General features: G+C 50.8%; 1 long non-coding RNA gene across 1 annotated transcript in view; it reads right to left on the bottom strand.

Moving 5' to 3' along the window:
- The window catches only part of LOC140427159 (uncharacterized), a 113698-nt gene extending 97808 nt beyond the window's left edge, over nucleotides 1-15890 (bottom strand). Inside the window, exons 1-2 of the long non-coding RNA XR_011948402.1 lie at nucleotides 14984-15890; nucleotides 12695-12866 (exon numbers count right to left, since the gene is read on the bottom strand). This is a non-coding gene — a long non-coding RNA (uncharacterized lncRNA). The remainder of the gene's footprint in view (nucleotides 1-12694; nucleotides 12867-14983) is intronic.
- Nucleotides 15891-16486: the final 596 nt, after the last annotated feature.

Here is a 16486-nt window from a genome sequence, read left to right as displayed (position 1 = left end):
TTGGAGCCAGCAGTGAGAAAAAGCTAATTCAGGAGCCGGTCAGGGACTGATTTCCAATCGGAGGAACCAACGGAAGAGCAGAGGAAAAGATGAAGCTTGGCCAAGGAACTGTTTTGTTGCGTGGACAGTGTCTCGACGGCAGTTTTGGGGGTTGGCTGTTCCCCCAATGTATGCTGCTCGAGTCTGTAGCTTTCCAGAATCATTACTCTTAGTTTACAGAATATTTACATATTTGGACCTCTGCACGAACCTGGTAGCTTCTCCACCTCCAGGGTCCTGCTTACTTCTCAGTCATGTGCTCTGATATTATCAGCATCATGTATGCTTCTGATGCGAACCCTTTGAAGTGTTGGGTGCTCTGCTACACAGACGAACCAACACGGTTGCGAATGGTACAACGCAGTTTAATTTCAAACATCTATTTACACTGGTAAACTGTTTACTGAGGTTCGATCATGACCCTTGATTCTGTGGACCTATTCCTAATTCTATCGTGTAGTGGCACTCAGCACATGGTGGATGTCTGAGTGGCTTGTAATGAGCTCTGTGCCCTGAGCTGTCTCCTGCTGGAATGCCCGGGAAGTGTCGTGTTCTCTGTTTTGTAGTGTGTATGCTCTTGCCTGTGATTGGCTGTCGTGTTGTGTGTGTTGATTGGTCCGTTGATTTGTCCATCAGCATTAATGTATGTAGGTGCTATGATGTTTACCTGAATATCATGACACCCTTGACTCTAAAGGAGCTACCATGGCAACAGGATTAGATCCAGAAGCCAGAGGAGACATAGAGTTCTGCTCAGCGGGCGAGTAAATTGAAAATCAAACTAATTCATCTGCCAGAGACTCTTGGTAGAACCAGTGGTAGGATCAAAAAACCCTGTCTGCAAATAGATTCCAGGTCCTCTATCTCAGCAACAGTCCTGCGGAGCAAGGAGAGGAGATGATGGAATATTGATTGACTGGGCATAGCAGGATGAGGGAGTTGGAAGATGAAGGATTTTAGGGGCAGGTGGATATGGGCCGGAGAAAGTAGATTTCACTTCCGGATCAAGCTAAAATGGAATGAGTCGGGGGACAGGGGTGTGCGAAGGGAGGGATGGGAAGCAGGGGACCCCCACCAATGATGCTGTAGGGAAGAGGAGCTCAGTTTGGAGCTCTGAGTCCAGGTAAACGCTTGAAACAATAACCCCAAATTTCAGGAATGCTCTCGATCCTTCCTGCCACACCAGCGCGCTTGGAGAGCGGAAATAGTGTTTACTTTTGAGGACATTTAATAAGCGCCACTCACAAGATGGAGCGGGTCAGCCGGAGAGAACACAAGAACAACAAAGAGGTTCTCAGGACGCATGAATGAGGAATGGACGTCAGTGAATACCGCCAAGAATAGGCTGGACTGGCTGTATTCTGAAGCATTCGAACTTGCTGAAGGAGGTGACTGAAGGAAGATTAGAGGGAGGTAGAGCAAGAGGAAGAAAGGGAATGACCATTTTAGACAAGTTGAAGTTGTAAATGGGAAGCTGCTACAAGCAACTTACAAAGAAAAGTGGAAGACTGAGAGACAGGGAGAAATTAGCAGAGTTCTTCGGCAAATCCCCACAATTATAGATTCCGCGCATTGAAGCATAGAGAATAGGAGCAGGAGGAGGCCATTCGGCCCTTCGAGCCCGCTCCGTCATTCATTATGATCATGGCTGATCGTCCAACTCAATAGTCTAAACCCGCTTTCCCCCCATATCCCTTGATCCACTTCCCCCCCAGAAGCTATATCCAGCTGCCTCTTGAAAAGATATCCAGCGGGATTTGCCATCCGTTCACTCCGGCGGGATTCTCCGTTCCCGCTACAGTGACTGGGGTTTCGGCTGAGCGGCAAGTTCTCCGTCCTCGCTGGCAGCGGTAGCGGGACGAATTCGCAACGTCGGGTCCCGGCCATAATGTTTTGGTCTCGACTGTTTTCTGTGGTAACGAATGCCACAGGCGCACCACTCTCTGGGTGAGGAGCTTTCTCCGCATCTCTGTCCTAAACGGTGTACCTCGCATCCTCAGACTGTCACCCCCTGATTCTGGACTCCCCGCCATCAGGAACATCCTTCCTGAACCTACCCTCTCCTGTCCAGTTTGAATTTTATACATTTCTATGAGATTCCCCCCTCATTCTTCTAAACTCCAGCGAATCTAATCCTAACCGACCCAGCCTCTCCTTGTACATCAGTCCCGCCGTCCCAGGAATCAGTCTGGTAAACCTTCGCTGCACTCCCTCTGGAGCAAGAAAATCCTTCCTCAGAGAAGGAGGCCAAAACTGCTCACAATACTCCAGGTGTGGCCTCACCAAGGCCCTGCACAATTGCAGCAACACATCCCTGTTCCTATACTCGAAACCTCTCGCTATGAAAGCCAACGCACCATTTGCCTTCTTTACCACCGGCTGTACCTGCACGCTTACCTTCAGAGACTGGTGTACAGGGACACCCAGGTCTCGTCGCACATTCCCCTCTCCGAATTTATGGCTGTTCAGAAATTAATCTGCCTTCCTGTTTTTGCTACAATAGTGGATAACTTCACGTGTGTCTAGATTGTACTGGATCAGCCATTCATGTGCCCCCACTCACTCAGCTTGTCCAAATTACACTGAGGCGTCTCTGCATCCTCCTCACAGCTCACCCTCCCACCCAGCTTTGTGTCATCTGCAAATTTGGAGATATTGGGCGGGATTCTCCGCCGGCTTGATTCTCTACTTTGCCGGCAGCCCGGGGGTTTCCCGACGGCGTGGGGCTGCCCCACAATGGGAAACCCCATTGACTGGCCGGTGTAACGGGGAATCCCGCCGGCGGGTGGGGGCAGAAATGTGGCGGGGCGGGACGGAGACTCCAGCCCATTATGTTTAGCTTCCTCGTCTAAAACATTAATATATCATGGGCGTCATTCTCCGACCCCCCGCCGGGTCAGAGAATCGCCGGGGGCTGGCGTGAATCCCGCCCCCGCCGGTTGCCGAAGTCTCCGGCACCGGAGATTCGGTGGGGGCGGGAATCGGGCCGCGCCGGTTGGCGGGCCCCCCCGCTCGATTCTCCGGCCCGGATGGGCCGAAGTCCCCCGATAAATTGCCTGGCCCGCCGGCGTGGATTAAACCACCTTTTGAACGGCGGGACAAGGTGGCGTGGGTGGGCTCCGGGGTCCTGGGGGGGGCGCGGGGCGATCTGGCCCCGCGGGGGTGCCCCCACGGTGGCCTGGCCCGCGATCGGGGCCCACCGATCCGCGGGCGGGCCTGTGCCGTGGGGGCACTCTGTCCCTTCCGCCTCCGCCACGATCTCCACCATGGCGGAGGCGGAAGAGACTCCCTCCACTGCGCATGCGTGGGAAACTGTCAGTGGCCGCTGACGCTCCCGCGCATGCGCCGCCCCGAGATGTCATTTCCGCGCCAGCTGGCGGGGCAGAAATTCCTCCGGCGTCAGCCTAGCCCCTCAATGTTGGGGCTCGGCCCCCAAAGATGCGGAGCATTCCGGACCTTTGGGGCGGTGCGATGCCCGTCTGATTGGCACCGTTTTGGGCGCCAGTCGGCGGACATCGCGCCGTTTCGGGAGAATTTCGCCCCATATTCCTGATATACCTGTTTTGTTTTCTGACACTTTTCAGCCTTGGCAGTGTCCCGCAGTACGGAGTGTGGTCCTTCACATGAGTTTTCCCATTGATAATAAGAACAGAGGAAGGAGAGGCTATTCAACCCATGGAGTCCGTGCTGCCATGCAGTGAGATCATGGTTGATCTTTGTCCTAACTTCATACTCCTATCCGGGCTCCATGTCCTTTAACACCTTTGACACCACCATCATGCTAAATGGAATAGTTTTCAAACATACCTAGCAACTCAAGACTGGGCAATCCATGAGGGGCTGTGGGACATCAGCCGCAGCAGAATTGTACTCAGCCGTAATCTGTAACCTCACGCCCCGGCACATCCGCCACGTTGCCATCACCTCCGAGCTAGGGGATCAACCCTGCTTCAATTAAGAGTGCAGGAGAGCGTGGCAGCAGCAGCACCTGGCTAACCGAAAAAAAATGAGGTGTCAACACGGGAGGGCAGCACGGTAGCACAGTGGTTAGCACCGCGGCTTCACAGCGCCAGGGTCCCAGGTTCAATTCTCCGCTGGGTCACTGCCTGTGCGGAGTCTGCACGTTCTCCCCATGTCTGCGTGGGTTTCCTCCGGGTGCTCCGGTTTCCTCCCATAGTCCAATGACGGCAGGTTAGGTGGATTGGCCATGATAAATTGCCCTTAGTGTCCAAAAATAGGTTAGGAGGGGTTATTGGCTCACGGGGATAGGGTGGAAGTGAGGGCTCAAGTGGGTCGGCGCAGACTCGATGGGCCGAATGGCCTCCTTCTGCACTCTATGTTCTATGCTCTATGTATGTTCTATGTTCAACCTGGTGAAGCTGCAACACAGGACTACTTGTGTGGGGGTAGACAGCGCTAAATGGTTCCACAACCAAAGGTTCAGGTCTAAATTCTGTAGCCCTGCTACATCCAAAGAATGATGAATGTTGAAACGTGGTGAGCAGTTTAGCAACTCCCTGGAGGAGGATGCTCCACAAATATCCCCATCCTCAATGACGGAGGTGCCTAGTACATCAGTGCCAAAGACATGGCCAGTTCATTTGTTATCGCCTTCAGCTAGAAATGCCAAGTTGATGATCAATCTCGGCTTCCTCCTGAGGTCCCCAGCATCACAGGTGACAATCTTCAGTCAACTCGATTGACTCCATGTGAGATAAAGGCACTGGGAGCCGCAAATACTATGGCCTCTGATAACATTTTGGTAATAGTACTGGAGACCTGTACCCCAGAACTAGCCGTGCCCCTAGCCAAGCTGTTCCAGTACAGCTACAACCCTGACATTTACCCTGAAATGTGGAAAATTGCCCGGGTATGCCCTGTACACAGAAAGCAGGACAAATCCAACCTGACCAATTACCACCCCAAATCAGCCTACTCTTGATCATCAGGAATGTGATGAAAAATGTGCTAGCAAGCGACACTTACTTTGCAATTACCAGCTCGTTGTTGCTCAATAGGGGCTCCACCAGGGTCACTCAGCTCCAGACCTCATTAAAGCCTTGGTTCAAACATGGACAAAAAAAGCTGAACTCAAGAGGGCATGCGAGAGTGACTGCCTTGCCCCCAAGGCAGCATTTGAATGAGTGCGGCATCAAGGAGGAATCTAGCTTAAGGAGGCATTGCAGATGGAGGTGAGGAGGATTTTCTTTTCTCAGAGGGTGGTTAGTCTGTGGAATTTTCTTCCCCAGAGAGCAGTGGAGGCTGTGGGTGACTCAGACAGAATTTTGATTGACAAGGGAGTTGAGGGCAATGTGGGAAGCCGGCAGGAAAGTGGAGCGAAAGCCACATCAATTCAAACATTGTTAAAAATTCATTTTACGGGATGTGGGCGTCGCTGGTTAGGCCCGCATTTATTGCCCATCACTAATTGCCCTTCAGAAGGTGGTGGTGCGTTGCCTTCTTGAACCGCTGCAATCCATGAGATGTAGGTACCCCCGCTGTGCTGTTAGGGAGGGAGCTCCAAGATGTTGCCCCAGCGACAGTGAAAGAACGGCCGATATATTTCCAAGTCAGGGTGGTGAGCGACTTGGGAGGGGAACCTCCAGGCGGTGGGATTCCCAGGTATCTGCTGATCTTGCCCTTCCAGATGGTAGTGGTCATGGGGTTTGGAAGGTGCTGCCTAAGGAACCTTGGTGAGTTCCTGCAGTGGCATCTTGAAGATGGTGCACACGGCTGCCACTGTTTGTCGGTGGAGGAGGGTTTGAATATTTGTGGAAAGGGGAGCAATCAAGCGGGGCTGCTTTGTCCTGGATGGTGTTGAGCTTCTTGAGTGTTGTTGGAGCTGCGCTCATCCAGGCAAGTGGAGAGTATTCCTGACTTGTGCCTTGTAGATGGTGGACAGGCTTTGGGGGGTCAGGAGGTGAGTTACTCACCGTAGGATTCCTCGCCTTTGACCTGCCCTGGTGGCCGCGGTATTAATGTGACTAGTCCAGTTCAGTTTCTGATCAATGGTAATCACCAGGATGCTGTTTTTGGGGGATTCAGCGATGGTAATGCCATTGAATGTCACGGGGCGATGGTTCGATCCTCTCTTGTAGGAGATGGTCATTGCCTGGCACTTGTGTGGCCGAATGTAACTGTCACTTGTTTGTGAGTTTCTGACATCAGGGGCGCGATTCTCCGACCCCCCACCGGGTCGGAGAATCGCCGGGGGCTGGCGTGAATTCTCCGCCACCAGAGATTCGGCAGGAGCGGGAATCGTGCCGCGCCAGTCGGCGGAAATCGCGCCGGTCGGCGGGCCCACCCCCGGCGATTCTCCGGTCCGCGATGGGCCGAAGTCCCGCCGCTGTCAACCCACGCCAGCCGGCGTGGATTGAACCACCTTTCGAACGGCGGGACAAGGCGGCGCGGGCGGGCTCCGGGGTCCTGGGCGCGGGGCGATCTGGCCCCAGGGGATGCCCCCACGGTGGCCTGGCCCGCGATCGGGGCCCACCGATCTGCGGGCGGGCCTGTGCCGTGGGGGCACTCTTTTCCTTCCGCCTTCGCCATGGTCTTCACTATGGCGGAGGCGGAAGAGACACCCTCCACTGCGCATGCGCGGGGATGCCGTGAGCGGCCGCCTGCGCACCCGCGCATGCGTCATCCGGCAAAGTCATTTCCGCGCCAGCTGGCGGGGCGCCAAAGGCCTTTCCCGCCAGCCGGCGGGGCGGAAATCACTCCGGCGCGGGCCTAGCCCCTCAAGGTGAGGGCTCGGCCCCCCAAGATGCGGAGAATTCCGCACCTTTGGGGCGGCGCGATGCCGGACTGATTCGCGCCGTTTTTGGCGCCGGTCGGCGGACATCGCACCGTTTGCGGAGAATCCCGCCCCTTGTTGCAATCTCTCCCAGCTACAGAATAATTCCGAACACATTTTCCCCCTCTTTTAGTTCCGATGAAGAGGCAAACATACTCAAAACGGTAACTCTGTACAGATGCTGCCAGACTTGCTGAGTTTTCCAGCACTCTCTGTTTTTATCGTGAACATTTTATTTTTGGTCAAATTGTGCTTACGTGAGAATGTAAGAATGAGGAGCAGGAGTCGGCCATTCAGCCCCTCGAGCCCACTCTGTCATTCTATCCAATCGTAGCTGATCTCTCCTGGCCTCAACTCCACTTTCCTGCACGTTCTCCGAAACCCTTCAACCCACTACTAATTAAAGATCTATTACATAGATTACATAGAACATACAGTGCAGAAGGAGGCCATTCGGCCCATCGAGTCTGCACCGACCCACATTAATCCCTCACTTCCACCCTATCCCCGCAACCCAATAACCCCTCCCAACCCTTATGGACACTACGGGCAATTTTTAGCATGGCCAATCCACCTAACCTGCACGTCTTTGGACTGTGGGAGGAAACCGGAGCACCCGGAGGAAACCCACGCAGACACGGGGAGAACGTGCAGACTCCGCACAGACAGTGACCCAGCGGGGAATCGAACCTGGGACCCTGGCGCTGTGAAGCCACAGTGCTATCCACTTGTGCTACCGTGCTGCCCCTTACATCTATCTTACATTTACTCAATGTCCCAGCATCCACCGCACTCTGGGGTACTGATCTCCACATATTCACGACTCTTAGAGAGAAGTCATTTCTCCTCATCTGTTTTAAATCAGCTACCCTTTATTCTAAAACTGTGACCTCTCGTTCCTCTTGCCCCACAAGAGGATGCATCCGGCTCTACGTCTACTTTGTTAATGCGTTTTATCACAGCTCCAGGGTCCCGGGTGACTGTCTGTGTGGAGTTTATAGGTGCAACAGGTGATTAAGAAGGCAAATGGAGTTTTGTCCTTCATTGCTAGAGGGATAGAATTTAAGACTAGGGAAGTCTGCCCTGGTTCACTCACGTTGATGCAACAGTCAAGAAAGCCCAACAACGTCTCTACTTCCTACGAAGCTAAAGAAATTCGGCATGTCTGCATCGACTCTCATAAACGTCTACAGATGTGCCACAGAGAGCATCCCATCCAGCTGCATCACAGTTTGGTATGCCAACTGCTCGGCCCAAGATCGCAAGTAACTACAGAGTGTGGTGAACTCAGCCCGACGCATCACACCCTCCACCCCCACATTGATTCTGTCTTCACCTCCCGCTGCCTCAGGAAGGCAGACAGCACTGTCAGAGACCCCTCCCACCCAGGCTTTGCCCTCTTCCAGACCCTTCCATCAGGCAGAAGATACAGAAGTCTGAAGACCCGCACATCCAGACATAGGAACAGCTTCTTCTCCACAGCTACAAGACTCCTCAACGACTCCCCCTCGGACTGATCTGTTCCCTGTCAGAACACTAATCTCAATGCCCTATGCTGCTCTTGTCTGGCCTTGTTCCGCACTGTAACCAATCAGTATTTGTTGATGCACCATCAATGTACTCTGTCGATTATTCTTTTGTCTACTATGTATGTACTGTGTACGTTCCCTTGGCCGCAGAAAAATACTTTTCACTGTACTTCGGTACATGTGACAATAAATATCAATCAATCAATTAGTCAATCGATCAATCAATCAGTTGTGCTGCAATTGTATAAGGTGTTAGTGAGGTCACATCTGGAGCATTGCGTTCAGTTTTGGTCTCCTTACCTGAGAAAGGACGTACTGGCGCTGGAGGGTGTGCAGAGGAGATTCATTAGGTTAATCCCAGAGTTGAGGGGGTTGGATTACGAGCAGAGGTTGAGTAGACTGGGACTGTACTCGTTGGAGTTTAGAAGGATGCGGGGGGATCTCATAGAAACATATAAAATTATGAAGGGAATAGATAGGATAGATGCGGGCAGGTTGTTTCCACTGGCGGGTGAAAGCAGAACTAGGGGGCATAGTCTCAAAATAAGGGGAAGTAGATTTAGAACTGAGCTAAGAAGGAACTTCTTCACCCAAAGGGTTGTAAATCTATGGAATTCCTTGCCCAGTGAAGCAGTTGAGGCTCCTTCATTAAATGTTTTCAAGATAAAGATAGATAGTTTTTTGAAGAATAAAGGGATTAAGGGTTATGGTTTTCGGGCTGGAAAGTGGAGCTGAGTCCACAAAAGATCAGCCATGATCTCATTGAATGGCGGAGCAGGCTCGAAGGGCCAGATGGCCTACTCCTGCTCCTAGTTCTTATGTTCTTATGTTTGCACTTTCTCCCCATGTCTGCGTGGGTTTCCTCCGGGTGCTCCGGTTTCCTCCCACATTCCAAAAAAGTGCAGGTTAGGTGGACTGGCCATGCTAAATTGTCCCTTAGTGTCCAAAATGTTGGGAGGGTTTACTGGATTACGGGGATGGGGTGGAGGCGTGGGACTAGGTCAGGTGCTCTTTCCAAAGGTCGATGCAGTCTCGACCGGCCGAATGGCCTCCTTCTGCACTGTAGAAATTCTATTCTATGATCTTATATACCTCGATTAGATCTCCCCTCATTCTTCCACTTTAAGGGGCAGCTTCTAATGTTCTCTTGGCACGGCACCCACAGCCCAGGATCATGTACTTAATGTTGCGAAGTAGTTCTTGGACCCACAAACGTGCATCTCAGAGGCCAGAGTGTTATCTTTGAACAAAGCCAACCTCACATCTACGCTCCGTTGGTTGATCCTAATAGCATATTTGTGGTTAAATGCAGAACAATCCCAATGTTGTGTCTAAGCGTGCCGATTTATTTGTTTTCTTAAAATGCCCAGCAATGCTAAAAGCGCTGACCCCTGATAAGCCATCTTTTCCAGATAGCAGCTCTGAGGAATGTGCCTGAAAATCTGATCAAACGTTCAGAAGCCTCAGCAAATGGGAGCCGTCTTGCTTTAAAAATGTTTAGCGTGGCCTTTACGGTCGGTAGCTCAGTAACATCTCTCACCATTCTTCCACTGATTGCTTCATTGTACTGCTCCGTGATTCACCGCAGATAATTAGATGTCGTGGAACTGGAAGGTTAGCGCAGAGAGAAATAACCCACTGTTTTGCCATGTGTCACGAGAGGTTTTCTCCCAGTAGATTAGGGCTGAGATTAACAATGACTCTGTGTGTTTTCCAAAAGCTACTGTGGTATTAACTCTGTTTCACTGAGATCGAGGCTGCTTAAAACAGTGAGCAGCATGTCTGCCTGATCAACAAAGTTTTTTTTACCGAAAATATACTTTATTCATAATTTTTTTTAAAAATATATCCCGTGACTGTTCAATGTTGACATTTCATTCAGTGAAAGCAACTTTTTTTTCCCAATACTTTATGTTGCCTATCAAATTGAAAATTACAGACAATATTTACAGTGTTTATCCACAGACATTCACTCCCTCCACCACCGACGCACAGTGGTATCCGTGTGTACCATTTACAAGATGCACTGCAGGAACTCACCAAGGCCCAATGACCACTACCGTCTAGAAGCAGATACCTGGGAACCCCACCACCTGGAAGTTCCCCTCCGGGCCCCTCACCATCCTGACTTGGAAATATATCGGCCATTCCTTCACTGTCGCTGGGTCAGAATCCTGGAACTCCCTCCCGAACAGCACTGTGGGTGTACCTACACCTCAGGGACTGCAGCGGTTCAAGAAGGCAGCTCACCACCACCTTCTGAAGGGTAATTAGGGATGGGCAATAAATGCTGGCCGAACCAGCATTCACCAAAGAGAAGGAATTGGTAGATGTTGAGTCTGGAGAAGGGTGTGTAGATAGCCTGGGTCACATTGAGATCCAAAAAGACGAGGTGTTGGGCGTCTTGAAAAATATTACGGTAGATAAGTCCCCAGGGCCTGATGGGATCTACCCCAGAATACTGAAGGAGGCTAGAGAGGAAATTTCTGAGGCCTTGACAGAAATCTTTGGATCCTCACTGTCTTCAGGTGATGTCCCGGAGGACTGGAGAATAGCCAATGTTGTTCCTCTGTTTAAGAAGGGTGGCAAGGATAATCCGGGGAACTACAGGCCGGTGAGCCTTACGTCAGTGGTAGGGAAAGTACTGGAGAGAATCCTTCGAGACAGGATCTACTCCCATTTGGAAGCAATGGACGTATTAGTGAGAGGCAGCATGGTTTTGTGAAGGGGAGGTTGTGTCTCACTAACTTGATAGAGTTTTTCGAGGAGGTCACAAAGATGATTGATGCAGGTAGGGCAGTGGATGTTGTCTATATGGACTTCAGTAAGGCCTTTGACAAGGTCCCTCATGGTAGACTAGTACAAGAGTATTGAAAGTCAGAGAGATCTAGGTGTACAGGTCCACAGGTCACTGAAAGGGGCAACACAGGTGGAGAAGGTAGTCAAGAAGGCATATGGCATGCTTGCCTTCATTGGCTGGGGCATTGAGTATAAGAATTGGCAAGTCATATTGCAGCTGTATTGAACCTTAGTTAGGCCACACTTGGAGTATAGTGTTCAATTCTGGTCGCCACACTACCAGAAGGATGTGGAGGCTTTAGAGAGGGTGCAGAAGAGATTTACCAGAATGTTGCCTGGTATGGAGGGCATTAGCTATGAGGAGCGGTTGAATAAACTCGGTTTGTTCTCACTGGAACGATGGAGGTTGAGGGGCGACCTGATAGAGGTCTACAAAATTATGAGGCGCATAGACAGAGTGGATAGTCAGAGGCTTTTCCCCAGGGTAGAGGGGTCAATTACTAGGGGGCATAGGTTTAAGGTGCGAGGGGCAAGGTTTAGAGTAGATGTACGAGGCAGGTTTTTTACACAGAGGGTAGTGGGTGCCTGGAACTCGCTACCGGAGGAGGTGGTGGAAGCAGGGACGATAGTGACATTTAAGGGGCATCTTGACAAATACATGAATAGGATGGGAATAGAGGGATATGGACCCAGGAAGTGTAGAAGATTGTAGTTTAGTTGGGCAGCATTGTCGGCACGGGCTTGGAGGGCCGAAGGGCCTGTTCCTGTGCTGTACATTTCTTTGTTCTGTGTTCTTTGTCCACAACCCATAAACCTGATCACATGCTTTTTTTAAAGTGCGGTCAATTGAGGGGTAAATATTGTCCAGGTGCTGGGCTGCCGCATTCTGTCTCGTAAGATGATGACTTGCTCCATGAAGGTTGACCTGCAACATTCAGTCCTGGAATGCACTGGAAGGTTTCGGGCCAGATTTTGCCCCCATCAATGCTGAGTCAGTTTACGTTACTAAGCAACTGCAGACCACCCGTTCTGTCCACTGGACCAGGCAGCTTGAAGTCTGACAGTGCCCCATTGGTACCACACTGCTATCCCAGGGTGGTATTCTCAATGTTGTCATTCTCGAACCCACAATCTCAGAGGCCAGGGCGTTGCGCCTGACCAGCATGTGTCTGGCTTGCTGCAATTGTCCTCGGCTTCCAGGGTCAGGGTGGGGAGATTCAGCCAGGGCTCATGCTACTTATGGTTCTCCAGTCCTCCCTTTCACCCACCCCACCCCATCCCACTCGCCACCCGATGGATAACGTGCATGCGCGGCCGGTGGACAAAGACATCATGAGCTTTGGTGACAATAACCCCCCCCCCAATCACTGCTGCTGCTTGCATTCGGCAGCTGGGAGTGGCAGGGGTGGGAGGGGGTGGGGTTTGGGGGCAACACCCTTGAGGAGGTGGTTAAAACGTTGCCCCTCGCTGCACATCTGCCAGATTTGAAGGAAGAACTCTCTGACAGACATTGGAAAAGACCAAAATGACTCACCCTCCAAATGTTACCAGATCGCTCTCATAAATTTTACACGCTCTCTGTCCCGCTGGAAAATCCATTCCACATGTTCACCTCCCTCAGTGTGAGGTAGCTAAATCTCATCTGTCTCTTCATATCCCTCCTCCAAGTGTGAGTGCTTGTCCTCGGTTTTAGACGTTGTGACAATCTAAAACATATTGCACAGGATCAGTTCCCTTACGAATGCTAAATCGTGGAATAATATTCTTGCTACCACTCAGCAACGAAAATTACACACAGAGGAATAGATACCTTCACGGTTCTTCTTATGTGTTATAAATGTAAACTGAATTGAAACCAGATGAGAGAGATGTAGATTTACTTGACCTTTTCTTCTGCCTGAGGTGCAGTTTATATCCAGCAAGAACTTTTGATGACTGAGCTACGGTTCAGTTGGTTGCAACCTTTTTTTCCCGCCATGAGATGTGGGCACGGCTGGCTGGCCCCGCGTTTGCTATCCATCCCTAATTGCCCCTTCAGAAGGTGGTGCAGAGCTGCCTTCTTGAACCGCTGCAGTCCCTGAGGTGTAGGTACACCCACAGTGCTGTTAGGGAGGGAGTCCCAGGATTTTGACCCAGCGACAGTGAAGGAACGGCCGATTTGGTACAACTCAGTTGACTCCCAGGCGCCGGAAGAATGTGGCATCGGCATATTTAAATAAGCTGAATAGCTCATTTGAATATCGAGATTTGTATCATGCCCTTGTTGGGCTTGATCCATATCGTGCCGGGGTGGGGGAAATGAGCCAGATAACCCGCGATCGGTTTGGTGCTCAGCCCGAAGCTCAATGTGGGGCTCTCTCGGGATTGGCCCACCATGCCCGGCTCCGCGCCGTGGACAACCTGCCGGCTGAATCGTGCCCAATATTTTCATGTTTGCCGATGTAACAAAACTCAGCGGGAATGTGAGTTGTGAGGAGGATACAGAGTGGCATCTAGGTGATTTAGCTAGACCGTGAGTGGACAAGAACATGGCAGATGGAATCTAATGTGGGAAAATGTGAAGTTACCCACTCTGATGGGAAAAACAGAAACGCTGAGTATTTCTGAAATGGTGAGAGATTGGCAAGGGTTGATGGCCATAGGGACCTGGGTGTCCTTGATCGTAAGGCACTGAAAGCTAACAAGCAATTAGAAAGAGAAATGGTATGTTGACCTTTATTGCGAGGGGATTTGTGTACAGGAGTGAGGAATACTTGCTGCAATTGTATAGCGCCTTGGAGAGACTGCACCTGGAGTACCATGTACACTTCCATTACCCAAGGAAGGATCTATTTGCCACGGAGAGAGTGCAAGGTTCACTGAAATCACTGGGATGGCGGAATTTTCCTATGAGCAGAGATTGCGGAGACTGCACCTCTATTCTCTAGAGTTTAAAAGAATGAGGGATGATTCCAACAGGTGGACAAAGTTCTTACATTGCTCGCCAGGGTAGATGCAGGACGATATTTCCACTGGCTGAGGGGGTCTGGGTACGTGGTCTCAGATTAAGAGGGAGGCCACTTAGGACCAGGATGAGGTTGAGAGTTGAGATTGAAGTTGAGATGGCGGACGTGGCGGGAATTTCACCGGCCCAGTATCCGAGAGGCCCAGGTTAATGTACATACACTACACCTAGCTAGACACTAGAGGGAGCACCAGAGAAATGACACACAGACATTCAACCAATACGTCAGTAAGATAGGACACGACCAATGGGCATTCACGATACCCATAGAGGTGACACTACCACAGGAGGGCAGTACACCAACCCATATAAAAGGACACATCACACATGCTCAGTCTCTTTCCAGTGGAGACTCTCAGTGAGTACACAGGGTTGATTTGAAACACATCACACCCACCACGTGGATTGTACCAGACTGGTTCATCAGTCTGAGTAGCTATAGAAGGATTAACAGTAGAGTCGAATCCAAGTTGGAGAATTGTTAATAGTTTAATAAACGTGTTAAAGCTATCTCCAAGTCTGAACCTTCCTTTGTCAGAGTGCACATCAAGGAAGCAGCTTATGCCACGTCAAGAGCATAACAAAACATGGTACCAGTGAGTGACTGTTAAATCCATATAGTTTCAACTCAGCGAACAGTGACAACCAGCAACAGCAGCCAGGCAAGATGATGTTCGGGATTCCGGTTCCACAGCAGCTCGGGTACCAAGGCAATCTCAGTGAAAACTGGCGTTGGTTTAGGCAGAGATTCGAGGTCTACCCCGTAGCGCCCGACCTAGATGGCGTGGCGGATGCAGAGAAAATAAAGCTTCTACTTACCATCGCGGGTCCAGAAGCAGCTGAAATCTTCCAGACCTTCAAATACTCAAAGGGGCAAAACAAGAGCGACTTCCAGGCAGTCCTGGACAAATTCCAAGAATTCTGCGAGGAACATAAGGAAAATGACAGTGTCTAATCTACACATCAAGAAGTCCTTCACTGGCTGTAAAGCGATTTTAGATGTCCTTCGGTGCTATGTAAATGCGCCTCATGTGGCCCGGTGTCATACGTTGCTGTGGAATGCTTCTGTGGAGCAGCTCAGGATGTTTTCTTATATTTAAGGTGCCGTACAAATGTAGGTTGTTGATGTAACGCACTTCGGGACACCCTGAGGTTGGGAGAGGTGTTCTATGAATCTTTCTTTTCAGTGGCCGACTGGCAGGAGCACAAACACAGTGGAAACACGGCATGTGGGACTGACTCTTGACAGGGCTTGTGGGGAATTCCTTTATCTCATGCACACGCGCTGTCCTGCACCTTGCTTATTCCTGCGAGGCTGGGTCCCCCCCTCATGTCTTTTCCAGTGTTTGTTTTCTGCCGTAGAGAGATTCATTACCCCGTGTGCATCGCAACCCGCACAGTTGTTATGCTCTTGATGGTCTGTTGACTTTTCCTCTCTTTCAGATGTTGTCTGACAAACCGCTGAAATTCCATCGGACGGCGAACGAGGCGAAGCGACTCTGCCGTTGCTGTTTACTCCCCTGTGCCGGGTTCAACAACAGCGCCAACTCTTTGCATTCAGGTAGTGCCTTCAGCTTCGAAAGACAAGTCCCAAGGTGCACGGCAGAGGTGTCAGCGCAGGGGAAATAAATCGGATGCCGAGTGTAAGAAGGAACGTACGCAGCAAGAGCCAAAAGGCAAAAGCAGAGCGATTCATTTTTCAGAATGATTTTAAAGGAAGAGAAGGATTCGGAGAGATGGAGGAATGTGGGGGTGGGGGTGGTGTGTGTGGGTGGGGGAGGTGAAATTCCAGCTGTTCAGGGTCTAGAACAACAGTGGACACACACGAGAAAGTTGGGGCAGAGGAATGGATAATTCATAGATTTCATAGAATTGATTTCATAGAATTTACAGTGCAGAAGGAGGCCATTTGGCCCATCGAGTCTGCACCAGCTCTTTGAAAGAGCACCCTACCCAAACCCACACCTCCACCCTATCCCAATAAGCCAGTAACCCCACCCAACACTAAGAGCAATTTTGGACACTAAGGGCAATTTATCATGGCCAATCCACCTAACCTGCACATCTTTGGACTGTGGGAGGAAACCGGAGCACCCGGAGGAAACCCACGCAGACACGGGGAGAACGTGCAGACTCCGCACAGACAGTGACCCGTGCCGGGAATCGAACCTGTGACCCTGGAGCTGTGAATCAATTGTGCTAACCACTGTGCTACCGTGCTGCCCAAATTGGAGGAGGCATGGATTTAATACATGTCCAAAGGCATACAGGTTAGGTGGATTGGCCACGCTAAATTGCCCTCAGTGTGTAAAAAGGTTAGAT

Source organism: Scyliorhinus torazame, chromosome 7 (assembly GCF_047496885.1).
Source record: "Scyliorhinus torazame isolate Kashiwa2021f chromosome 7, sScyTor2.1, whole genome shotgun sequence".
Taxonomy (NCBI): Eukaryota; Metazoa; Chordata; class Chondrichthyes; order Carcharhiniformes; family Scyliorhinidae; genus Scyliorhinus; species Scyliorhinus torazame.
This window is presented reverse-complemented; position numbering and strand designations above follow the sequence as displayed.